We start from the raw sequence: 10,037 nt of genomic DNA, 5'->3' as shown, positions 1-10,037 counted from the left end.
GCATGCCAGATCACATGAAGCGGCCAGCCAATTGCTGACGTGCATTTCACCCCCTCGTCACTAGAGAGACGGGGCATCCTCAGGGCTTTGTGAGATGACGTTTCCTTGGTCTATTTTTAAACCATGCAAACTCCGCCCTTATGGGAGGTGAACGTTTCAGGATTAAGTAAAAGCATTTTACTTAACAATTAAAATACAAAAGTTTACCAAACAAGTTATCGACAGCCAAATGAATAAATCATATATAGCAAATTATATAAATATAAACAGTGGCCATTACGTTTTAAGAGAATACAAATACGGATAAAACCTATATGATATCCATAATATCTAGAGAATCTTTTCATAGAAAACAGGCCATATTAAGTCTTTTATTCACCCCATTAGGACCTATGGTAGAGAGTCTAAAAATCCATTTACACTCTTTCTGGAGAAGAACTTTGTCATTATTACCACCTCTGCCATTACTTATGCCTCTCACCCTCATGCAGTCTGAGCTGCTATTATGAAAACTTTTGAAGTGTCTTGCCACACTGCTGTTGTGTACTTTATTCTTAATGTCATCTCTGTGTTCAAGAATCCTATCCTTCAATAATCTCTTTGTTTTCCCAACATAAAAGCTAGGGCAATTGCAGCTGAGTAGATATACCACTCCTTCTGTATTACAATTAAAGAAATGTCTTAGCTTATAGATCCTTTCGGTACAAGCTGAAAAGACTTTAGTTTTTGTCATAAATTTAAAGGCAACACATTTTTTGTATGGAAAATTACCTACTACCTTTTGTCTTAAAAGCCAGTTTTCTGTGGAGTAACAAATCTACTTCTCACAAGTTTGTCTTTTAAATTAGGGGCTCTTTTTGCTGTCAAAGTGGGGGTTGTGCCAACTTCCTTGGCTACGTTTTCATCATTTAGAAAGATTTTCCAATTCTTCTTCAAAAGTTTGTATTTATTTTAACTAAGTAGTTATTAAATAGTTAATAACTATTTACTAACTAGTCTACCTAGTTAAAATAAATACAAACTTACCTGTGAAATAAAAATAAAACGTAAGATAGATACAATGTAACTATTAGTTATATTGTAGCTAGCTTAGGTTTTATTTTATAGGTAAGTATTTAGTTTTAAATAGGAATTATTTAGGTAATAATTGTAAGTTAAATTTAGATTAATTTTAATTATATTTAAGTTAGGGGGGTTAGGGTTATACTTAGGCTTAGGGTTACGTTAGGGTTAGGTTTAGGGGTTAATATATTTATTTAGTGTTAGTGATGTGGGAGGCCAGAGGTTTAGGGGTTAATAACTTTAGTATAGTTGTGGTGACATTGGGGGCAGCATATTAGGGGTTAATAACTGTAATGTAGGTTGCGGAGATATCAGGAGTGGCAGATTAGGGGTTAATAGTTTTATTTAGGTGATGGCGATGTTAGGGGCAGCAGATTAGGGGTTAATAACTGTAATGTAGATGGCGACGATGTTAGGGGCGGCATATTAGGGGTTAATAACTGTAATGTAGGTGGCGGCGATATCGGGAGTGGCAGATTAGGGGTTAAAAGTTTTATTTAGGTGACTGCGATGTTAGGGGCGGCAGATTAGGGGTTAATAACTGTAATGTAGGTGGCCAAAAGATAAAGAGTGAGTACAGCACAATCATCAAACTGGGTGCTCGTGTAAACCAGTGACACTGCCAAGTCCCCAAAGGAATATGTGAATATTATCAGTCCACGGCACTCCAAAGCAATTCTTTAAAACAATTTATTTGAGAAAACAACATTTGTTTTCTCAAATAAATTGCTTTAAAGAATTGCTTTGGAGCGCCATGGACTGATTATATTCGCGTAATGTAGGTGGCAGCGATGTTACGGGCGGCAGATTAGGGGTGTTTAGATGTGGTTTTTATGTTAGGGTGTTAGGTTTAAACATAACTTTTTCTTTCCTCATAGACATCAATGGGGATGCGTTACGGAGCTTTTGTTTCCACAATCGCAGGTGTTAGGCTTTTATTTAGCCGGCTCTCCCCATTGATGTCTATGGGGAAATTGTGCATGAGCACGTCAAAGTAGTGCTTGTATTTAGGTGAGGTATGGAGCTCCACGCAACCATATCACCCGCACAAGCCTGCTTTTTGCAAACCTGTAATAGCAGTGGTGAAAATAACGTACAAGTAATTAGCGAGCAGCCATAACACAAAATTTGTAATCTGGCTGTCTGTTAGGTGTTATTTATTTGTATTGTTAGGTGTTATATCCTTGTATTGTTAGTTGTTATTTCCCTGTATTGGTGGGAGTTATTTCCCTGTATTGTTGGGTGTTATTTCCTTGTATTGTTAGATGTTATTTCTTTGTATTGTTAAGTGTTGTTTCCTTGCATTGTTAGGTGTTATTTCCTTGTATTGTTAGTTGTTATTACCCTGTATTGGTGGTAGTTATTTCCCTGTATTGTTGGGTGTTATTTCCTTGTATTGTTAACTGTTATTTCTTTGTAATGTTAGGTGCTATTTATTTGCATTGTTGGATGTTATTTCCTTGTATTGTTGAATGTTATTCCCTTGTATTTTTGGTTGTTATGTCCTTGTTGTATTGGTTGTTATTTCCTTATATTGTCAAATGTTATTGTGTTGCATTGTTGGGTTTTCCTTGCATTGTTGAGTGTTATTTCCTAGCATTGTTAGGTGATATTTCCTTGCCTTTTTGGGTGCTATTTCCTTGCATTATTGGGAGTTATTTTGTTGCATTGTTGGGTTATATTTCCTTGCATTGTTGGGTTTTATTTCCTTGCATTTTTGGGTGTTATTTCTGTGCATTGTTGGGTGTTATTTCCTTGTATTGTTAGATGTTATTTCCTTGCATTTTTGGGTGTTATTTCTGTGCATTGTTGGGTGTTATTTCCTTGTATTGTTAGATGTTATTTCCTTGCATTTTTGGGTGTTATTTCTGTGCATTGTTGGGTGTTATTTCCTTGTATTGTTAGATGTTATTTCCTTGCATTTTTGGGTGTTATTTCTGTGCATTGTTGGGTGTTATTTCCTTGTATTGTTAGATGTTATTTCCTTGCATTTTTGGGTGTTATTTCTGTGCATTGTTGGGTGTTATTTCCTTGTATTGTTGGGTGTTATTTCCTTGTATTGTTGGGTTTTATTTCCTTGCATTGTTGGGTGTTATTTCCTTGCATTGTTAGGTGTTATTTCCCTGTATTGTTGGGTGTTATTTCCTTGTATTGTTAGATGTTATTTCTTTGTATTGTTAAGTGTTGTTTCCTTGCATTGTTAGGTGTTATTTCCTTGTATTGTTAGTTGTTATTACCCTGTATTGGTGGTAGTTATTTCCCTGTATTGTTGGGTGTTATTTCCTTGTATTGTTAACTGTTATTTCTTTGTAATGTTAGGTGCTATTTATTTGCATTGTTGGATGTTATTTCCTTGTATTGTTGAATGTTATTCCCTTGCATTTTTGGCTGTTATGTCCTTGTTGTATTGGTTGTTATTTCCTTATTTTGTCAAATGTTATTGTGTTGCATTGTTAGGTTTTCCTTGCATTGTTGAGTGTTATTTCCTAGCATTTTTGGGTGCTATTTCCTTGCATTATTGGGAGTTATTTTGTTGCATTGTTGGGTTATATTTCCTTGCATTGTTGGGTTTTATTTCCTTGCATTTTTGGGTGTTATTTCTGTGCATCGTTGTGTGTTATTTCCTTGTATTGTTGGGTGTTATTTCCTTGTATTGTTGGGTTTTATTTCCTTGCATTTTTGGGTGTTATTTCCGTGCATTGGTGGGTGTTATTTCCTTGTATTGTTGGGTTTTATTTCCTTGCATTGTTGGGTGTTATTTCCTTGCATTGTTGGGTGTCATTTCCTTGTATTGTTGGGTGTTTATTTCCTTGCATAGTTTGGTGTTATTTCCTTGTATTGTTGGTTGTTATCTCCTTGTATTGTTAAATGTTTTTTTGTTGCCTTGTTGTGTGTTATTTATAGATATGTGCGCAGCAGAAAAATTTGTTTTGGTTCGTTTCAGACCGATTCAGATTTTTTTGAATTTTGTATTGATTCGAATTCTGATACATTTGAATGTATTAATTTCAGCTTTATTCAGATTCAAATAAATTTAGATGTATTCGGATGTAACCATTTCATATTTGATTTGTAAATTCGGAAGTTCGGAATGTGTTATGTTGGTTCTAAGTTACACAAACTGAATTATTTCACTGTTCTATCTCGCTAAATCTCACAAAATTTAATTTTTATACTGAATTGTGATTATAAATTTAATTTTTATACTGAATTGCAACTAAAATGAGCAAAAAACTTAAGAAATTCTGATGACTAAAATACGACTAAAACTAAAATTGCATTTTAGTCAAAAGACTATGGGGCCCATTTATCAAAGGGCTTGTGGACCTGATCCAACACTGCGGATCAGGTCCGCAAGACCTCGCTAAATGCGGAGAGCAATACGCTCTCCGCATTTAACATTGCACCAGCAGCTCACAAGAGCTGCTGGTGCAACGCCGCCCCCTGCTGACTCGCGGCCAATCGGCCGCCAGCAGGGAGGTGTCAATCAACCCAATCGTATTTGATCAGGTTGATTTCCGGCGATTTCTGTCCGCCTGCTCAGAGCAGGTGGACAGGGTTATGGAGCAGCGGTCTTTAGACCGCTGCTTCATAACTTGTGTTTCTGGCGAGTCTGAAGACTCGCCATAAACACGACCCTTCAAGCTCCATACAGAGCTTGATAAATGGGCCTGAATGACTAAAACTAAATCAAAATTTGCTGTCAAAATTAACAGTTTCTAAATCTGTGTCTATACTGCATGTTTAAACCTTAATAATAATAGGTGTTATGTTTACTCCTGGAGTATATAATGAGTTTGGAAATTATAGAGAAATGCTTAAATAATACATTACACTTTAACTAAACCCCTTAGATTTTAGTCAACTAAAATCTACTGGAGATTCAGTCGACTAAAACTAGACTAAAACTAAAACAATTCAGATGACTAAAATACGACTAAAACTAAAATGGCATTTTAGTCAAAAGACTAAAACTAAGACTAAATTGAAATTTGCCGTCAAAATTAACACTGCTGAATTGTGTCCATGGCCATTTGAATATAACAAAAAAATCCAAACTAATTAGTTTTGTTTCGTTGATAGGGTAATTTGGAAATTCAAATCGATTTGAATCTCCAAATTTGGCGAATTTGTCACATGTCTAGTTATTTCCTTGCATTGTTAGGTGTCATTTCCTTGTATTGTTGGGTATTATTTTCTTGTATTGTTAGATGTTATTTCCTTGCATTGTTGGGTGTTATTTCTTTGCATTGTTAGGTGTTATTTCTTTGCATTGTTAGGTGTTATTTCCTTGTATTGTTCAGTGTTATATCTTTGCATTGTTGTGTGTTATTTTCTTGAATTGTTGTGTGTTATTTCCTTGTATTGTTCAGTGTTATATCTTTGCATTGTTGTGTGTTATTTTCTTGAATTGTTGTGTGTTATTTCCTTGTATTGTTCAGTGTTATATCTTTGCATTGTTGTGTATTATTTTCTTGAATTGTTGTGTGTTATTTCCTTGTATTGTTAGGTGTTCTTTCCTTGCATTGTTAGGTGTTCTTTCCTTGCATTGTCGGGTGTAATTTCCTTGTATTGTTGAATAGTATTTCCTTGCATTGCTGGGTGTTATTTCCTTGTATTGTTGAATAGTATTTCCTTGCATTGCTGGGTGTTATTTCCTTGTATTGTTGAATAGTATTTCCTTGCATTGCTGGGTGTTATTTCCTTGTATTGTTGAATAGTATTTCCTTGCATTGCTGGGTGTTATTTCCTTGTATTGTTGAATAGTATTTCCTTGCATTGCTGGGTGTTATTTCCTTGTATTGTTGAATAGTATTTCCTTGCATTGCTGGGTGTTATTTCCTTGTATTGTTAGGTGTTCTTTCCTTGCATTGCTGGGTGTAATTTCCTTGTATTGTTGAATAGTATTTCCTTGCATTGCTGGGTGTTATTTCCTTGTATTGTTGAATAGTATTTCCTTGCATTGCTGGGTGTTATTTCCTTGCATTGTTAGGTGTTCTTTCCTTGCATTGCTGGGTGTTATTTCCTTGTATTGTTGAATAGTATTTCCTTGCATTGCTGGGTGTTATTTCCTTGTATTGTTGAATAGTATTTCCTTGCATTGCTGGGTGTTATTTCCTTGTATTGTTGAATAGTATTTCCTTGCACTGTTGGGTGTCATTTCCTTGCATTGCTGTTTTTTATTTCCTTGTATTGTAGGGTGTTATTTCTTCGCATTCACATAGTTCCCTTGTCCAATTTATTCCATATCCAATTAACATTTGTTTTCTCAAATAAATTGCTTTAAAGAATTGCTTTGGAGCGCCATGGACTGATTATATTCGCGTAATGTAGGTGGCAGCGATGTTACGGGCGGCAGATTAGGGGTGTTTAGATGTGGTTTTTATGTTAGGGTGTTAGGTTTAAACATAACTTTTTCTTTCCTCATAGACATCAATGGGGATGCGTTACGGAGCTTTTGTTTCCACAATCGCAGGTGTTAGGCTTTTATTTAGCCGGCTCTCCCCATTGATGTCTATGGGGAAATTGTGCATGAGCACGTCAAAGTAGTGCTTGTATTTAGGTGAGGTATGGAGCTCCACGCAACCATATCACCCGCACAAGCCTGCTTTTTGCAAACCTGTAATAGCAGTGGTGAAAATAACGTACAAGTAATTAGCGAGCAGCCATAACACAAAATTTGTAATCTGGCTGTCTGTTAGGTGTTATTTATTTGTATTGTTAGGTGTTATATCCTTGTATTGTTAGTTGTTATTTCCCTGTATTGGTGGGAGTTATTTCCCTGTATTGTTGGGTGTTATTTCCTTGTATTGTTAGATGTTATTTCTTTGTATTGTTAAGTGTTGTTTCCTTGCATTGTTAGGTGTTATTTCCTTGTATTGTTAGTTGTTATTACCCTGTATTGGTGGTAGTTATTTCCCTGTATTGTTGGGTGTTATTTCCTTGTATTGTTAACTGTTATTTCTTTGTAATGTTAGGTGCTATTTATTTGCATTGTTGGATGTTATTTCCTTGTATTGTTGAATGTTATTCCCTTGTATTTTTGGTTGTTATGTCCTTGTTGTATTGGTTGTTATTTCCTTATATTGTCAAATGTTATTGTGTTGCATTGTTGGGTTTTCCTTGCATTGTTGAGTGTTATTTCCTAGCATTGTTAGGTGATATTTCCTTGCCTTTTTGGGTGCTATTTCCTTGCATTATTGGGAGTTATTTTGTTGCATTGTTGGGTTATATTTCCTTGCATTGTTGGGTTTTATTTCCTTGCATTTTTGGGTGTTATTTCTGTGCATTGTTGGGTGTTATTTCCTTGAATTGTTAGATGTTATTTCCTTGCATTTTTGGGTGTTATTTCTGTGCATTGTTGGGTGTTATTTCCTTGTATTGTTAGATGTTATTTCCTTGCATTTTTGGGTGTTATTTCTGTGCATTGTTGGGTGTTATTTCCTTGTATTGTTAGATGTTATTTCCTTGCATTTTTGGGTGTTATTTCTGTGCATTGTTGGGTGTTATTTCCTTGTATTGTTAGATGTTATTTCCTTGCATTTTTGGGTGTTATTTCTGTGCATTGTTGGGTGTTATTTCCTTGTATTGTTGGGTGTTATTTCCTTGTATTGTTGGGTTTTATTTCCTTGCATTGTTGGGTGTTATTTCCTTGCATTGTTAGGTGTTATTTCCCTGTATTGTTGGGTGTTATTTCCTTGTATTGTTAGATGTTATTTCTTTGTATTGTTAAGTGTTGTTTCCTTGCATTGTTAGGTGTTATTTCCTTGTATTGTTAGTTGTTATTACCCTGTATTGGTGGTAGTTATTTCCCTGTATTGTTGGGTGTTATTTCCTTGTATTGTTAACTGTTATTTCTTTGTAATGTTAGGTGCTATTTATTTGCATTGTTGGATGTTATTTCCTTGTATTGTTGAATGTTATTCCCTTGCATTTTTGGCTGTTATGTCCTTGTTGTATTGGTTGTTATTTCCTTATTTTGTCAAATGTTATTGTGTTGCTTTGTTAGGTTTTCCTTGCATTGTTGAGTGTTATTTCCTAGCATTTTTGGGTGCTATTTCCTTGCATTATTGGGAGTTATTTTGTTGCATTGTTGGGTTATATTTCCTTGCATTGTTGGGTTTTATTTCCTTGCATTTTTGGGTGTTATTTCTGTGCATCGTTGTGTGTTATTTCCTTGTATTGTTGGGTGTTATTTCCTTGTATTGTTGGGTTTTATTTCCTTGCATTTTTGGGTGTTATTTCCGTGCATTGGTGGGTGTTATTTCCTTGTATTGTTGGGTTTTATTTCCTTGCATTGTTGGGTGTTATTTCCTTGCATTGTTGGGTGTCATTTCCTTGTATTGTTGGGTGTTTATTTCCTTGCATAGTTTGGTGTTATTTCCTTGTATTGTTGGTTGTTATCTCCTTGTATTGTTAAATGTTTTTTTGTTGCCTTGTTGTGTGTTATTTATAGATATGTGCGCAGCAGAAAAATTTGTTTTGGTTCGTTTCAGACCGATTCAGATTTTTTTGAATTTTGTATTGATTCGAATTCTGATACATTTGAATGTATTAATTTCAGCTTTATTCAGATTCAAATAAATTTAGATGTATTCGGATGTAACCATTTCATATTTGATTTGTAAATTCGGAAGTTCGGAATGTGTTATGTTGATTCAGATGGTTCTAAGTTACACAAACTGAATTATTTCACTGTTCTATCTCGCTAAATCTCACAAAATTTAATTTTTATACTGAATTGTGATTATAAATTTAATTTTTATACTGAATTGCAACTAAAATGAGCAAAAAACTTAAGAAATTCTGATGACTAAAATACGACTAAAACTAAAATTGCATTTTAGTCAAAAGACTATGGGGCCCATTTATCAAAGGGCTTGTGGACCTGATCCAACACTGCGGATCAGGTCCGCAAGACCTCGCTAAATGCGGAGAGCAATACGCTCTCCGCATTTAACATTGCACCAGCAGCTCACAAGAGCTGCTGGTGCAACGCCGCCCCCTGCTGACTCGCGGCCAATCGGCCGCCAGCAGGGAGGTGTCAATCAACCCAATCGTATTTGATCAGGTTGATTTCCGGCGATTTCTGTCCGCCTGCTCAGAGCAGGTGGACAGGGTTATGGAGCAGCGGTCTTTAGACCGCTGCTTCATAACTTGTGTTTCTGGCGAGTCTGAAGACTCGCCAGAAACACGACCCTTCAAGCTCCATACAGAGCTTGATAAATGGGCCTGAATGACTAAAACTAAATCAAAATTTGCTGTCAAAATTAACAGTTTCTAAATCTGTGTCTATACTGCATGTTTAAACCTTAATAATAATAGGTGTTATGTTTACTCCTGGAGTATATAATGAGTTTGGAAATTATAGAGAAATGCTTAAATAATACATTACACTTTAACTAAACCCCTTAGATTTTAGTCAACTAAAATCTACTGGAGATTCAGTCGACTAAAACTAGACTAAAACTAAAACAATTCAGATGACTAAAATACGACTAAAACTAAAATGGCATTTTAGTCAAAAGACTAAAACTAAGACTAAATTGAAATTTGCCGTCAAAATTAACACTGCTGAATTGTGTCCATGGCCATTTGAATATAACAAAAAAATCCAAACTAATTAGTTTTGTTTCGTTGATAGGGTAATTTGGAAATTCAAATCGATTTGAATCTCCAAATTTGGCGAATTTGTCACATGTCTAGTTATTTCCTTGCATTGTTAGGTGTCATTTCCTTGTATTGTTGGGTATTATTTTCTTGTATTGTTAGATGTTATTTCCTTGCATTGTTGGGTGTTATTTCTTTGCATTGTTAGGTGTTATTTCTTTGCATTGTTAGGTGTTATTTCCTTGCATTGTTAGGTTTTATTTCCTTGTATTGTTCAGTGTTATATCTTTGCATTGTTGTGTGTTATTTTCTTGAATTGTTGTGTGTTATTTCCTTGTATTGTTCAGTGTTATATCTTTGCATTG

This window comes from Bombina bombina, chromosome 8 (assembly GCF_027579735.1).
Source record: "Bombina bombina isolate aBomBom1 chromosome 8, aBomBom1.pri, whole genome shotgun sequence".
Lineage (NCBI taxonomy): Eukaryota > Metazoa > Chordata > Amphibia > Anura > Bombinatoridae > Bombina > Bombina bombina.
The sequence above is the reverse complement of the archived record's forward strand: the minus strand, read 5'-3'. Positions refer to the sequence as shown.